We start from the raw sequence: 17,943 nt of genomic DNA, 5'->3' as shown, positions 1-17,943 counted from the left end.
CTTTCCCAAACTCCTCTACCCTACTTAGTCCACAATATTTGGAGAAGCATAGAGTCTCCTATCTTAGAATCCTGCGTTCCCGTACTCAAATTTGCGAACTCTATACCCTTCAGTAAAGTAAACACTCAAGAATTGATTTACTCTTTCAAGTGAGCCATTTCTAACTGTAACCATTAATTCTAGATTCCAACCTCATACTCATCGCCCTCTATGACCCTCTTCCCGAACCTGGGAACCTAAGGGTCTCAATTTAACATTATCAACTTTGGTTTCCAGTGGGGACGTATGGTCTTCTTCCATACACACTCCTTCTTTGACATCTCACTCACACCAACCATGGTGTATTAATTCAATAGGTCCGGTCACAAATTTCGCATCCACTCACCTCATCTGCAAACTGAGGTGATCCACCTTTACGGTCCATAACTATATTCCTTCATACTAACTTTAGGATATCTTAGAGTCATAATAGCCCTTCTGGCTTCCAACTATCATCTTTCACTTACCAAAGGATTAAGCCGTACACCTCCCAGTATTCAACTTCCTGGATACAATAATTGTAAAGAGGTAACCCAAGGCTCGTCCCGTGTCTTCCCCTCAACGTCAACACTCATCGGATCACTCATCTGATTCACATATCTTAACTCATCTGTGCTAAGGCGGTGGAATTCTTAACCATTCCTACAAGATCTTCTTCCGGTGTTTCATTGTTTATTCATAAAGGTGTATCCGTTACTCATCAATCACAGGTTTCGGGAAAATCCCGGTCATTACTCCACCCTAACTGTGGCTAACTAGCACTACTTGTCAACTTAACATCCCATGTAGAACACCTAAGTCCTTATCCCTTCATCTGTTATGAGGTACAAATGATCACTCCTCTAGTGTGTATACAGACTATAATGACCCAACTATTCTAGACTTTGGACCATTAACGAAAACTATCCATAGACACTAATCCTTAATAAAACTTACAAGTGAAATGATCATAACTTTATTAAAAACTTGTAAAAATAAATGTTAAACTTACTTAAAATTTAAAGTAGGATATGGGATCCCATTGTTTTAAAATCAAAACATAACATAATTGTAATTAAAAGGGATTACATAATAAAGTGCGGAAAAATACACATAAAACCATAAGTAAAGAAACTTCATCCTCGAATCGAACTCTCAGCCCTTCGATTCCATTCTACCTCAATACACATGCCCAAACTACCAAGAACCTTTCTCACCATCAAAGCTATTTTCCTGCACATATAAACATAAAAGGAGTGAGCCTAATGCCCAGCAAGGAAAATCTAACACATAAACCATATACATAAATTCCATAATGTAACATAAAACATATCATAACACATATGTCACATACATACTATAATGGCCATTATTACTTGGGGTCCCATAAACTAAACACGTCATATGCCCATTAGATTAGTGGGGCTTGCTAGCTAAGCAAGTCATATGCCCATAATTTATTGGGGCTTGTTAGTTGTACGGGTCATATGCTCAAGTCTACAATTATACATATTATAGCATATTACATAACACATAATCATAAGATAACATTTATCATAACATATAAATCATATAACACATAAATCCTATCCTATTTTCCTTACCAAAAATATCGGGATATGAGAACAGATTTGGGACTTTGGAACACTCCTAAAAACCATAAATGGAAGGGTGAGTATACTAAAGAGAATGAGATGAAAGTGATGAAAGAACTATACCATCAAGAATATACTTACCAAAAACCTTATGTTCAAGAACTTAGATTTCCTATCCAAGAATAAAGAATAAGGTTAGGATGCTGAGTAGAAAACTATAAGAACTTAAAGAAAAATAATACCAAATGAACTAGAGTGTGGAATACCTTGAATGATTCTATAGCCAATCTAAACCTTGAACCGAAATGTGCTATAAACCTTACTTCCCAAGCGTTTGGTAAGCTTATAATGATTAAGCTTATAATTCCCAACCCAAGTGTTTACACTCTCACAATAACCTAGCAACTTGCAGCCTCTGAACTTAGCTTGATGAATGAATAAATGGCTGGGTACTAGGTCCTGTTTATAGAGTTTAAGGATGAAAAGATCTTCATTTAACTTGAATAAAAGTAATGGCTTTTTAAGTGAAAAATATTTGAATTATCGTTCAGCAGAGGCTGAAGACTCGTTCAAAAAGATGCTGGACTTATCAAGAGACTAAAGATTTGAATTGAGAACATTTTCAAAAACTTTCAAAATGCACTGAAGGAGGCGATATATCGTCCCCTGTAGGCGATATATCGCCTGGGCCAACATGCCCGAGGCAATTGTGCGAAGTTTCATGTTTTTCGTATCCCCGTACTGCGATTTATTGCCCCCTATAGATGCGATATATCGGCATACGCTGAATATTTAAACACGAAATTACACAATTTTAGCTTAATTTGAATTGAGTAAACAACCTTCACTAAGTCCCCTAACGTTTTCAAAGTTGCTGATAGACCCTAGGATATTCAAATGTTGCTCCTATTAAACTTATTCCTCAAAAATACTTAATTATCATTAAACATACACATGACAAGTGTTACTTTCTTATTGGGTCTATCTAAACCTTATAATATAATATTTATCACCACCAATATCAGTCATATTAATCAGACCTTAGGTTAAAATTAATATTCTTAAACTATAGGTTAAACTTAGAAAATCTACAAGTGTTACTATGAATGTCCAAATAAATCCCGGTCTGATTCAAAGTCCACAGTTCATAAAATTTTTACTACTATTACTATTATACTACTATCTAACTAGCTAAGTAAAGTTCTTGGACTCTACACAGACGCACCCTAATCCTTGATGCACCGCACTAACATCCGATATTCTAAGCAAGGACGGTGTCCACCGTACTGTCCTCCTGTGCACACCCTCATACCATGACGTGCATATCAACGCCCTTATTTCCATCTTTGAGAATCTGGCAAACCAATATCCATTCAAACAAACTTTAGATTTCTATATTACTTTAATCAAGGGTATAACAACCCCCGAAGACGCTTTAGACAGAAGTCGAGGTGCCCCACCGGTCTCACTGTGTTTCTAATCCCCCAAAGTGTTCCTTTAACAATTTCCTTGTGGTCTCAATCCTAGATGATTCATGCGCAATCTCATCACTTCCCATTAGGTAACCTTAAATATCATCTGGAAAAATTAAAACTTATTCCTTCTGGAGTCTTACCTGTAATCCCCGCTTCCTCAGCCTCGATGATATCAATTCGAGTATTGCTTATATTTTGTTATTAACTGGAAGTATTCCAAATCATTCCTGATCGAGTTAGATATGACTTACCCAAATAAATCTATAATGCCCTGGATAACCAAAACGGTTACACTATGTGTTTAAAATAGTGCAAGACTTGCTAACCAAGTCATTTAAATAAAAATGTGAACCTAAAGTCATCAACAGGTTAGGTTTAAAAGATTTTGGTCATAAACAAATAATTTTCATTAAAATAAATGTTTAGTGCATGGGATCCCAAATCATGGTTTAAAAGATGTATTTACAAAATTTCCAAGTGTCATAAACAAAACAAGTCACTCTAATGGCAAAATACACATTTTAGGTTTCTGTCCCTGCACAATCCCTCGACCGTGGCGATCGAGTAGCTGACAATGTACACCTCGCCCCCAGAGCTCTCCAACCCATGGTTGATTCATCTTACCCTTGCCTTTACCTGCGCCACAAAGCACCCGTGAGCCTAGGCCCAGCAAGAAAATCATATAACATAGCATAATCAATAACAGTAATCAAATAACTCACAAAGCATAATCAAATACTCAGCAGTCCACAGCATTCTCATAATCAACGATAATAATAGACAATTCAATAGTCTTTTAACCAAGCATTTAACATGTCATAATCATCAGATTAACAACAGTAAATATATCATTCAATATCTAGGGTCGACGCCCTTAGGCCGTACTGTAATGCCCCGGATTCCCTATTATGGTTAACGGCCGGGTTAGTAGGCCGGGAGGGTCATAATTGATTAATTACGCCATTAAATGTGTTTATGCATGTTTATGAGAACTATATTATAATATAATGTTAATTGTATGCATGTCAATGGTATATGTTGAGACCACATTATGATGTGGGTTTGTTCGAGCTTATCGACATGAGACGATCGTGGAATATTGATTAGTGGTTTAGTCACAACAAGTTTAAGTGTCGGGACTTGGGTTGAGTCTCGGGGTGATTTTGATGATTAGAGCGTTACCGGGGGATAAAGGGTAATAGGATGTGAATTATTGGTGTTTGAGATTATTGAGAATAGCGGGAATTGGAGAGCGTTAATTATGATTAACGAGATAGGAGGGAAGTACCAAAAATGCCCTTGGGAGCCTTTAGAAAGTATTAATTGACCTAGGGGTAAAATGGACATTTCACCCCTAGGATAGATATAACTCTTGATGGCTGAAGAAAATGATGGAAAAACAGAGTATACTTTAGAGTTCTCCCGTACCTTCTTCTCCTCACTGTTCTTTGTGGTTTCTGAACCAATTTTGAGGATTCAAGCTTAGGAAGCAAGCCTTGGGAGGTTAGGAGTGTGTTCCACCATTGAAGACCATCATAAGCCGAGCTTTGGGTAAGTTTCTAACCATGGTTTTCTCTGGTTTGCTCTGTTTTGGTTTTGTTTAGCAGCTGAGTTTACTAGGGTGAATTCATGGTTTTGTTGGGAGTTTTGGCTAGGGTTCCCATGCTTGTGATGTTTGGGGTGTGTTGGGATGGTTTTTGGGTTCATTTGGCATCAAGAATAGGCTTTGGAAGCTTGGAAATTGAGTTAGAATCGAAGAAGTTGAAGAAGGTCGGTTCAGGGGTGTTTGGGCCTGGAGGTAGCGCTACAGCGCCCACCCTAGGGCGCTGTAGCGCTCCTCAGGAGGCTTTTTGGCTTTTGGGAGGCTCTGAGTAGAGCGCTGTGGCGCTAGGGGTTGAGCGCTGTAGCGCTACCCTGTTCCTTCCAAACCCCGTTTTGAGTGTTTTTAAGGGTTTTTGACTTGGGGTTTCAATCCTTAAGGCCCGGGATCGAATCTACTCACCGTGTGGGCATGTTTCGAGGTCCCGAGGGTGGTGCTTAGGTTAAGACCCTATTATTGTGGATTCTCATTAATGGAGGTTATAATTGGTTGTGATTAGGTAACCGCTAAGGAACTAAAAGATCGATCGTTCTCAGGGGTCGTCTTTATCATACTTCTCGCTCGAACTTGAGGTAAGAAAACAGTGTATGGATACAATTGCACCTTGTACAGGTATATGACATGCGTGGTTTGATATTGAAGCATGTTGGTTGATATATGTGAACGTGGATTGCATATTAAATGGTAATGAATGCTGATTACCTGTTAAAGACACTGACTAGTCAGGGACCGACTCTAAAGTCGATGATCACGCATTGAGTGGCTCTATGGCATTAATGCGGGACCGACCCTAAGGTCGAAGAACTTATAAACGCTTGCCTGTTCTACGCCCAGAAGACTACAGCCAAGGTATATGACCCCGGTGACCGTTTGTCACGTGGCTAAGGGACGTTGTCCATAGCTTCGACTCTAGAGTCGTGAGGAAGGTTATGTTGGTGACCAATCGCCATGCACCTGTCCTAAACAAGCTTATGAAAGAATCACTTATCAGCTAAGCCCTGGTGACTCTATCGTCACATGGCTAGAGGGAGCGATGCTCATTATTGTGACTTTTGGCTATTGTCACCTATTTGCTTGGACTGATAGTCCTGAATAGTTATTATGATCGTTGTTGATATTATATCATGCTTTATTGTGTTTTCTTGCTGGGCTTTGGCTCACGGGTGCTACGTGGTGCAGGTAAAGGCAAGAGGAAGCTAGACCATCCTTGAGTTGAAGAGCTTAGGTGGTGACGTGTACATATGCAGCTGCTCGTCCTCCACGGCCGAGGTTTAAAGTGGAACTAGGGTTGAACCCTGTTTTGCCGCTTAGAATGGCCTGTTGTAAATATTTTATGTAATAGACTCTGAAACTTTATTTTCGGGATCCCAATGTATATATTAAACGTTATAGTGAAACGTTACATCTTAACAAAAGTTTTTAATCCCTAAACCACTAATCATACTTAGTTCACGATTTTGGCCAAATGACTCGATTAGCGAGTTTAGCACTGTTTGCAAGGCACACCGTAATGGTCCCTGGAGTTGGGGCGTTACAGGCGGCAACCCTGGCAAGTCATCGGGAAATACTTCTGGGAATTCTCTTACAATACGGACGTCTCCAACCTTAAGTGCCGTTTCCTTTACCACATCTGTGATGCTGGCTAAGAATGCTTGACATCCTTTTTCTATCATTCTTTGGGCTTTGAGAGATGATATTAGCGTTGTACGTAGTCCTGAAACTTGTCCCATGAAGCATAATTTCTGGTCGTCAGGAGTCTCGAACATCACCTTCTTGCGTTTGCAGTCGAAGGTTGCGCCATGCCGTGCTAGCCAGTCCATGCCTAGTATCACGTCGAATTCTTTGATCTCCAGTTCTATCAGGTCTCGTTCTAGTTCTACGTCCCCAATCTTGATCGATACGCCTCATACTATCCGTGATGACAGAACTACTTTGCCCGAAGGCAACTCGGTTACAAACCTAGTTCTAAATCTTTCACAAGGTTTGTCTAGTTTTTCTATCATTCCTAACGAGATATACGAATGAGTGGCTCTCGAATTAAATAATACAGAACATATATTATTGAGGATAGAAACCTGACCTGTGACCACCTTAATGCTAGCATCAGCCTCTCCTTGGGTTGAGGCAAAAACCCTGGCAGGAACCATCTTATCTTCCTTTTTCCCCTCTGTCTTGAGGTGTGGACATTCTTTCTTTCGATGTCCCTCTTGACCACAGTTGTAACATCCTTTGGTGTTTGCCCGACATTCCCCGGGATGTTTCCTTTGGCACTTAGCACATGGCGGGTATTCTACATAACCCGACCTACTACCTCCATTATTTGTCCGTGCTCTTTTATCGCTGTCGGACTGTTTATTGTCAGGATGCCTTCTTTTCTGACCATTGTTGTTGTTGTTGCTGGACTGATTGTGGCTGTTGTGGTTGTTGTTCCGACTTGTCTGAGATTAACCCTATTGTCTAGGCTCAGACTTACTGGCTTCTTCTTTACTAGCGTTAGCCTGCAGCCTTTCTACTTCTATTGCCGTCTCTAGAACTTCGACATAAGTAGTATTTCCTGGGTTTGCTAACTTAACCCCTAGCTCGATCTTCAGTCGAAGTCCTCTAACGAACTTAGACACCCTCAGATAGTCGGTTGGAACCATTTCCGATGCGAACTTAGCCAAACAGTTGAACTGCCGAGCATATTCTGCCACTGATAAACTTCCTTACTTCAGGCCAGCAAACTCCTCAACTTTTAAAGCGAGTACAGCCAAATTAAAGTACTTCTTGTGGAACAGCTCCACAAATCGAGTCCAAGTCATGGTGGAAACATCATGCGTCTGCTGGACTAAGTCCCACCATATCCTGGCATCTTTCTTGAGCAAGGATGAAACGCAGGATATGCGGTCCGCGTTGCTGAGGTTCATGTGCGTCAGGATTGGCTCCACGTTTCTTAGCCACTCTTCTGCCTCAAAGGGGTCTATAGTCCCTTCAAATTTCGGAGCGTGTTGCTTACGGAACTGCTCATAAACTGGCTCCAAGTGTTGTACTGGATACGGCGCATAGTTTGCCACTGGCCATCCCCCATATGGACCAACTTGTTGGGGTGCTGAGGCCATTTGCTGTGGTTGTGGCTGCGGCGGAGGCTGAGTCTGGGGCTGAGCCTGTTGTCGTTGTTGCTGCAATAGTTCCTCGACTTGTTGTCGTAGTCTGGCGATCTCCACAGTGTTGTCAGCTGGCGGCGGTGGCGCGTTGCAGCTGGCAGTAGCACGCACTCCCCTTCTACGAACTGGAGGGGCTTCATTGTTCATTGGAGCAGTGTTTGAGGCATTTCTGTTGATGCGAGCAGATCTTCGGAGTGACATTGCTGCAGAGTTCTAACAGTTGAGAGAAACATGTCAGAACTTTACCCTAATAGGCTCTAAGGCAAAACTTAATCTAAACAAACATAACTCGGGCCTATTAATTATGACTTCTTATGAAAATTATATAAGTCTTCTTTATTATTAGAGTGGGTCTCTATACTTAGAAAAATAAGCCATCTTTATTTTCTAAGTCTATTTCTAATCATCCTATATGACTTAATTCTCAGGCTCAAAACTCATCTTTGTTCCAAAGTTAACCATATTGAGGGAGGACTGGGATTAGTAAAATCGTTCCCACTACTATGGCTCCCTAACTCTCAGTATAGAAACTTGGTTCATTGATTTGTATCCACCCTCGTCGAACTTAGTCATTATTTATTTTATTTATTATTTATTATGATTGCGAAAGAAAATCAAACTCATACATGATAACAAAATAACCATGATATTAATTTGGAAAAGAAAGTTTTCACTATTTACAACCATAAAAGAAAACAAATAAGAAATTAAAACAAACAATGAAACTAATTATTCTAAAAATCGAGATCTTCGATATCCGATCCTTCATCTAGCATATCATCATTTAACTCCTCATAGTCCTCATTATCATGTGCCTCAAAATTCCCTCGAGGAAGGTTCTTAAAAATTCTATGATTTTGCTCATTTGTAAATTGAAACTCTATTTTTGAAGTGAACCTAATCAAGAGAAAATAATATCTCATTGCTACCGGCAATTCATCTTCATTATCCATTGTTTCCCATATCTCCTCTAAGGCTGTTGTTATAGTATGATAATCTCTAAATAGTCTAATTGCTAAAATATATTGCTCCATTGCTCTCATCATGATCTGCTTAGATTCTTGGAGATGACCTATTTCTCTGTGGAACAAAACCAGCCTCCGAGTGATTCTTTCTAGCACTCCTATGGTGTTTCTCGGTTCTCTAATTCTCTTTAAAGCCTTAATGGCTCGGATATCCTCATAAGTTAATGCTCCGTTCATTCTTAACTGAAACATAAAGGCTAAAATCGTTAGCTATACATATAAACATAATAACTATAACTTAAACACTTACTTGGCGGTCAGATTCAGAGCTTTGAGTGTGTGTATCGAGGAGAACTTCATGTGAATGAACCGTTTCTCTGATACCAACTATAACGACCCAACTTATTCTAGACTTTGGACCATTAATAACTACTATTCATAGATACTAACTTTAAGAAAACTTACATATAAAATAGTCGTAACTTTATTAAAAACTGTAAAACCAGGGTTAAAATACATAAAATTCAGTTAGGATATGGGATCCCATTGTTTCAAAAATAAAATAGAACATAACTTAAATAAATTGGTTGCAAAATTAAGTATACATAGTAATCATAATTTAAAAGAGTTAAACAACTTCATCCTCGAATCGTTCGCGCAGTCCACCGATTCCATTCTGCCTCAATACACATTCCCAAGCTGCCAAGAACCTTCCCGCTGCCATAACTATTTTCCTGCACATATAAAACATAAAGGAATGAGCCTAATGCCCAACAAGGAAAATCTACTACAAGCATGAACATAATCATACACATAAACTATGAACATATATCATAAACTATAACACATATATCACAATTCTAACCCATGTACATGATGACTACTGGGGTTTGCTAACTAAGCAAATATAAGCCTCGAACTATAATGAGGTTTGCTAGTTAAGCAACTATAAGCCCCAAAAACATATAACTATTGGGGTTTGCTATATAGCAACTATAAGCCCAGAACCAGGAGGGGTTCTGTCTGGGGGTGCGCCGCGACTCTATGGGGCAAGTCGCGACCCACGCCATGAAGCCCAGGCAGAGGGTTGTCTCTCTAGGAGGCGCGTCGCGACCCCTAGGGTTAAGTCGCGGCCCGCCTGTGCATTTTTGGCCAGGTTGGGATTTTAGTTGTGGGAACTTAAACCTAAGGGCTCAGGATCGATCCTACTACCCGGTTTAGTAGGATTCGACGTCCCAGAGGCTAGGACTCAGTCCAGAAGTCTTTATTTACTCGTTTTTGATGAGATTCTATATTAGGGTTGTGACTATATTATCGCTAGGAGTTTAGAATCAGGATTGTGCTCGAGGGTCATTTATTAGTAACCTGTGTTTGGACCAAAGGTAAGAAAACTGCACCCAGTATGTGATGCATGTGATACATGTGATTATGGCATGACATGAATGTTTAATATGGAATTGATCAGAGCTTGAGTTTCTGTAAATGTGCATGATTATGATTATGCTTGTGATTATTGATTGAGCATGTTGAATGCCTTATGTCTGGATATTTGACATATGATATATGCCTGTTTGCATTACCTCATAGAGGAAGCACTGACTTATTAGTCAGAAACAACAATAATGTTGAGCGCTGGTCGTAAAACTCTGACTTATCAATCATGAGTGGCAATAGTGTCAAGTGCTAGCCAAAGAGCATTGACTTATCAGTCAAGAGCGGCAATAGTGTTGAGTGTTGGTCGTAAAGCTCTGACTTATCAATCATGAGCGGTAATAGTACTGAGTGATGGTCAAAGAGCATTGACTTATTAGTCAAGAACGGCAATAGCGATGTGCGCTGGTCGTATTGGTTAGGCTAACCAGAAGCGTCAGGTACGCTTATACAGAGGATATGGCAAAGAGACCTGAGGTGACTTAATAGTCACATATCCTAGCATTGGCTTATTAGTCAAGAATGACCTTAGATTGTTGAGTGCTGGTCAGTGCCAGGTACGCTTATACAGAGGATATGGCTAAGAGACCTGAGGTGACTTAATAGTCACATATCCTAGCACTGACTTATTAGTCAAGATCGACAATAGCATTGAGCACTGGTCGAAAGTCACTGACTTATTAGTCAAGGACGACATTAGCATGGTGAGTGTTGGTCCAAAGGCACTCACTTATTAGTCAAGGAAGGCAATAACACTAAATGATGGTCGTAAGGCATTGACTTATTAGTCAAGTAGGGAAATAGAGCGCTAACCACTGGTCCATATGATCTAGCCTAACCAGAAGCGCATCATACACTTGACCGATCTATTGGTCGAAGACAACCGAGCGTTGAGTACGATAGATCAGCTCGAAAGCTGGTTACACAGGGGACAGGGCACAATGCCCCAGGGTGACTTATTAATCCCATATCGTAGGGCGTTGAGCCAAAATGACTTCATAATCATTTATTTATACTTGCATGCATGCATGAGTAGGGTTATTACTACTAGGCATGCTTATTATGATTTGGTGACATGTTATTAACTGCTTATGAGCATGTTTAAGTTTTCTTGGTGAGCCTCGACTCACGGGTGTTATGTGGTGCAGGTAAAGGTAAAAGAAAGCTAGAACATCCTTGAGTTGGAGAGCTTAGGTGACGATGTGTACATATGTGGCTGCTCAACCACCACGGTCGATGGTTTAAAGAGGAACTAGGGTGAAACCCTATTTTGCCGCTTAGGTCGACTGGTTGTAAATATTTTATTGTAATTAAGCTTTTAAATGTATTTTGGGATCCTATTGTATACAGTAAATGTTTTAGTGAAACGTTTGTATCATTGACCAAAATTTTTAACCCTAAACCATTAATCACATTTAGCTACATGATAATGTCCAAATGACTCGTTTAGCGAGTTTAACACTATTTAAAATACACAGTGTAACGGTCCCTGGGTAGTAGGGCCTTACAATATCGCACCTTCTGCGTCCTCTATGGCAAGGGTCTTCCCTACTGCCAAAGCATAGGTGGAAATCTCATGAACTGGAGTAACCCTAACTCTATGGGCCACTCCAGGGTTCAGCCCTCGAACGAATCGTTCCTTTCGGGCTACATCTGTTGGTACCAAATCAAATGTGAACTTGGTTAACCCATCAAATTTGTTGACATATTTTGTCACCGTCTTACTGCCTTGAACCAAATTCATAAACTCATTGGTCTTCGCAATTCGGACTGCGTCACCATAGTACCTCTCGTTGAATAATTGCTTGAACTCCTCCCAACCCATCAAAACAACATTCCGGGTCTGGGATACCACTTCCCACCATGTTTAAGCATCCTCCCGTAGCATCTACGTGGCACAAGCCACTCTATCATTGCCTTCTGCTCCCATATAGTTGAGGATGGAGCTAACCATGCCCATCCACTGTTCAACTCTAAACGAATCTAAGCCCCCTTCAAACACTGGAGGATAATTCCTCTGGAATCTTTCATACAACAATTCCCACCTGTTTCCACCCTCAGGCTGAACCAGAACTGATGCCAATGTCGTAGAAACACGCGGAGCAACGTTCCCGGATGGAACCCACTGTCTCAACCACCTAATCTCTTCCTCCTGCTTTTGTAGTCTAGCCTGCATGTCAGCGAACACCTACTGCCAATCCCAAGGGATAGATGGAGGATTCCGGCCCTGACTACTATTCAAAACCCCAACATTAACAATGCCTGCTCCACTTGACTGCATCTGATGCATAACTTCTAAATCTGTCTGCAGTCAATGACTTAATCAATCAGATATTGTAATTGATGGACCCAAAATGGGTATGTTGTAACTATTTATAACTCACAAGCGCACGAATCGTATATGAAATATAGTGTTCGTGTAAGCACGAGATCGAACCCAAATGAGTTGTCTAAAATAAAAAAGAAAACTATTATAAACCAAAATTAATAAATTCTAACCTAGCTCCAAAGATTGATGAGAATTTGTGACGAGAAAATCAAATAAGAGACAATAATAAAGAAATTAAAGATAATATATAAACATAAATTAATAGTAGAAATCAAGATGGTAAAATAAGATTATTAAGGAATTAGAATCCACAAAATATAAGTTCAATAATATTTATAAGTACATTGATTCCCAAGTTTTAGTGATAGTTAAAATAAATCAAACTATCATTTTCCAAATAGATTTATAATTTTAAGTACAAATTACTTCTAAAAAGATAGGATTTCTCTTCACTTTTCAAAAAGTATAATTTCAAAGTATTTAATGTGAATCAACCTAATCAAACAACAAAAAATCAAATAACATTATTTATAAGGCAAAACATAATATTTTTGTTCTAAGCATTGGATGTGTATAATTTAATGACACATCTTACACAAAGAATATTATGTTTTTGCACTAATGAAGAACAAAGTGTAAATATGTTCTAACAATAAAAAATACAAGATATTTAAGATGAAAGAAAATATTTGAAATCCATAAACTTTATTGCACAAAATGGGAAATCAACATACAACATAAATACTATCTAGTTACATATTGTTTCATCATCACCTTAATAATCTTAAAAAGATTAGAAACTCATAACTAGCATATAAATTACAAACATAAATAGGAAAATTTGGAGGAACCCCCAAATTTTTCCTCTAAAAATTCATAGAAAAAATGACCAAAAAGAAGAAAAAGATGAAGAGAATGGAGTGGTCTTCCAAGTGTAAGAATTTTGTAGTGTAACCCCTCCTAAAATAAGCACCCACAAATAGTCTTGAAAATTCCCTATTTATAGCCAAAATGAGAGTATTAAAATAATCAATTTAAATTAATTAAATTAATTAAATCAATAATAATATGGCAAGTAAGGGTAAATTATAGGGTGTGATGATGATTTTGTGGTGAAAATATGTAGAAAATTTGGGTAAAAATGTAGCATTTTTAGACAAAGGGACAAAGGGACAATTTTTGGGCTCAAGAAAGTGGGAAAGTTGTGGGTTTTGGTGGCTGGCATTGGGCCAGGATGCTGCTGAGGCAGCTGGAGGCGTGCTGATGGCAAGAGCTTGGGGAGACAGTTGCGTGGGCTTGCAAATATGCCCATAATAACCAGATGTGGCCCACATGCATATTTAATTCACATAAACATGCATTTCTAATCACATAATCATTAAATTCACATATTAGCATAATTAAATCAATTATTGCCCTCCCGACACGCTAATCAAGGCCCTAAGCCTTATTAGCAAATTTGGGATGCTACAATTATATATTATAGAAAAATTACGATTTTGGCCCCTTGTTTTTCTCGAAGAATAAATAACATTTTTGTCCCTTGAACTTTTGACACTACTAGATTGTGCCTCTTAAAATATACAGTCAGTTAAAATTTTCCCATGAACTATTGATACTACTAGATCGCTCCCCCTATTACGATTTGCATAAAATAATTAGTATTTTTGCCCCCCGAACTTTGACAACTACCAAATTGTGCCCATTTTAATTATAAAAATTTAAAAATCTATTTTTCTATTAATTCTTAAAAAATTAAAGAAAAAATATTAAAAAAATTCAAAGAAAGACTAAAATTATTTAAAATTTCTTTTAAATACATTTTAGTTTGAAAATATTTTTTTAAAAGAAAAACTAATTTTTTACAAATGAAAAAAAAATATTCCCTTCTTCTTCTTCCTTATTATTTTTTAATATTTTTCTAATTATTTTCTATTCTTTCATTTTTGTCAAATATTTTTAATTAATTAAGTTTTATATATTTATTTTTAAATCAGTAAATTTTAATTATAATATTTTATATATATTTAATTTTTAAAATGATTTTACGGGGGAAAATGAGAGAATAGAAAATAATTAGAAAAACTAATAAAAAAGAATAAAGAAGAAGGGAATATTTTTTTTAATTGTAAAAATTTAGTTTTTCTTTTAAAAAATATTTTAAAATTTAAATGTATTTAAAAGGAATTTTAAATAATTTTAGTATTTTATTGAATTTTTTTAATAATTTTTCTTAAATTTATTCATAACTAATAAAAAATAGATTTAAAAATGTTTATAATTAAATGTGGCACAATTTGGTAGTTGTCAAAGTTTGGGGGCAAAAATACTAATTATTTTTTGCAAATCGTAACTAATGGCACAATATGATAATATCAATAGTTGAGGGGAAATTTTAACAGACCGTAAATTTTAGGGGGCACAATCTGGTAATGTCAAAAGTTCAGGAGGCAAAAATGTTATTTATTCTTTCTCAAATATGCAATCGACCCATGTGTTTTGTTAAATGACATTTAGATCCTATGTTTTACAAAATGAATCAAAATAGTATCATAAACCTGATTTTTGTTAACATATTTTCAATTATAAGATCAATTCTTGAGTCGTTGAATATGAGATGAGTTCACAGTAGCGAAGAATATAGTTGATGAGTTGAGAATGACATATTATATTTGAACCTATTTTGACCAAAATAAGGTGTAGAGTTATATTTTGTAAAATATAAGATCTGAATTATCATTTAATAAAATACATAGACTAACTGCGTGTTTAGAAAAAAAAATATAGACTAAACTAGTATTTTCCCCAAATTCAAATACATTAAACAATTGTAAGAATGTGGTGGTGAAACAATATGATCCATTGATCCCCATAATAATAATAATAATAATAATAATAATAATGCCTTTCTTTTTGTAAGCTTATTCTCGGTCAAATTATTAGAAAAAAATTAATAAATGTTGCAAAGACCAAAATATATATAATATACAACTCTCTTTTTTCAGCGGGAGCTGTTAAGTTTTAGTATAACGTACGACTTTTCCCAATATTACAATAATATTTGACATTCAATATAGTTGACCTCCAACTTGGCAACTTGTTATAGGTACCACGAATGATTCGAAAGCCAAAAATCACTACTATATTCACTGAATTGCGTTCGACTCAATTGACTTAACAGTAAGAGTACCCAATTTCTTATTATATATTTTATTCAACGTACAAAGCAGCAGCTGCTGCTACGACTACCACTCCTGCTACACTACCTAGAAAGCTATAATATAAAGTATAAACTATATAGCACGTACACGTATACGTATACGTAAAAGTCATGGCACATTCACTAAATTGTATACATTATCAGAATTTATTTAACTGAGAAATAAATAAGAATAAAATGTGAAAGAATCATAATTATTATTTGTATTATGAAAGAGAATTGAAATTATTTTATGTTGTTCATATCAATGAGGAAACACAATCAAAATGATTAAACTGGCTAATTTTTTTTTAAATACAAAGTGGTTATTTTATAAAATATATTTTCAAATAACTAAATTATCTTTTAATATAAAAAGTAAAAGAGTATATACTTTTTTGGACCCTGTATTTTTTCCCATTATTTGTTTGGACCCTGTGTTTTGACAAATTACTTTTTGGACCCTATGTTTTGTAAAATAGTTAAAATAGAACCCTAAACTCGATTTTGGTCAATGTTTTTTCAACTAAAATCACAAATAATTTACTAAACTAACAATTCAGAATAAAAATAAAATCATTCTGCTTAAAAACTGTGTTGTTATATTCAATTTTTTCTTTATCAAAATTTAATTTAGGGTTCTATTTTAACTATTTTACAAAACATAGGGTCCAAACAAGTAATGAAAAAAAACACAGAGTCCAAAAAGATATAAACTCAAAATAAAATAACAAAAATAGAAGCCATGACTTTTATGACATGTTTATAAAATATAAAAGAATTATAATTATTATTTGTATTATAATGTTCACTAAAATTATCCAGATAGAGAATCAGAATCATTTTATATTGTTTACATCATCAGGAAATGTAATTGGAATACTTAATTAAATTGACTAAATTGCCATTTTTGAAATATAAAGTAGTTATTTTGTATGATACATTTTCAAATGAAAAAATTGTCTTTTAATTTTTTATTTATAAAAAAATAACAAAAAATGAAAACCATTACCCTTATGATATGTTTACTTACACGTAATCAGAATCATTAGTAATCAGATTGGCCTTCAATTAGCTTACTGAATCAAAGTCTATATAAACTGTTTACTTGATTTGCATGAATCAGAATCAAAATTACTAGTATTCTCATTGATGTGTTTACTTTATTTTGGAATTGGGATAAATTATTTGTAAGTTACAAAAATACATTTGATTAAAGTAAAAGTTTTATAAGCTAAATCTTTTTAATATAATATTATAATTAAATATGTTTTTAACTTAAGATATTAATTAATTATTATTGTTACACCCAAATTTCGAGAATAAATAAACAGCCTCGAAATGTAGGCTCATAAAGAGTAAGCTCAGGATTAACAAATGTTAATATTATACTTGTGCAAATTGTCACGAGATTCCCTAGCTACGTCATTAGCACTCAAGCATGAGTTGCAGGTTCAAAAGCGTTAGTCTCCTCTAAGAGATGAGTTCGAATGACTAAACAAGTAAAGAGGGGCGATAATTGGAATGGTGAGCTCGAGGCTTTGAGTGATCTCGAAAGCACGTTGAGGCAGTGATCAGGCTCAAATACGCGTTAAAGTGATACATGGAGATGTTGTTTTGGAACCCCTATTTATGTGGGATTGGCTAAAACCATGTATAATTAACCCTATTTTAAGGGATCTTCTATTAAATAATGCATTTAATTTTTATTATTCAGATATTCATTTGAATTTGAATTTGAATATTATGTTGTACCTTCCCTAAATTTGTGGGAATATATTCTTATAACCAAGTCTACAAATAGTATGGATTTAGTCATTTGTATTTAGGCATAATTGGGCACTGAGAAACATTGGAAATTGTTTTTTCTTGAAACTTTAACGCTGAATCTAATAAAATTGCCTCTTGGACGTAGGCAGATTTTAACTGCTGAACCACGTAAAAAATCTCTTTATTTTCTTTTCTTCCTTATTAATTGTTTAATTGCTCTACATAATTAAATTGACGAAAAACAGCGTCAACAAATATAAATATAATAAAAATATACTATAAATAAAATAAATTAGTAATTTTGAATAAAACACGAATCAAATTGATAAATATTTAATTAATATATTTATAGTATTTTTATTAAATAAAATAAAAATGATTAAATATTTAAATTATTAATTTATTAAATTTAAAAATA

This window comes from Humulus lupulus, chromosome 8 (assembly GCF_963169125.1).
Source record: "Humulus lupulus chromosome 8, drHumLupu1.1, whole genome shotgun sequence".
Lineage (NCBI taxonomy): Eukaryota > Viridiplantae > Streptophyta > Magnoliopsida > Rosales > Cannabaceae > Humulus > Humulus lupulus.
The sequence above is the reverse complement of the archived record's forward strand: the minus strand, read 5'-3'. Positions refer to the sequence as shown.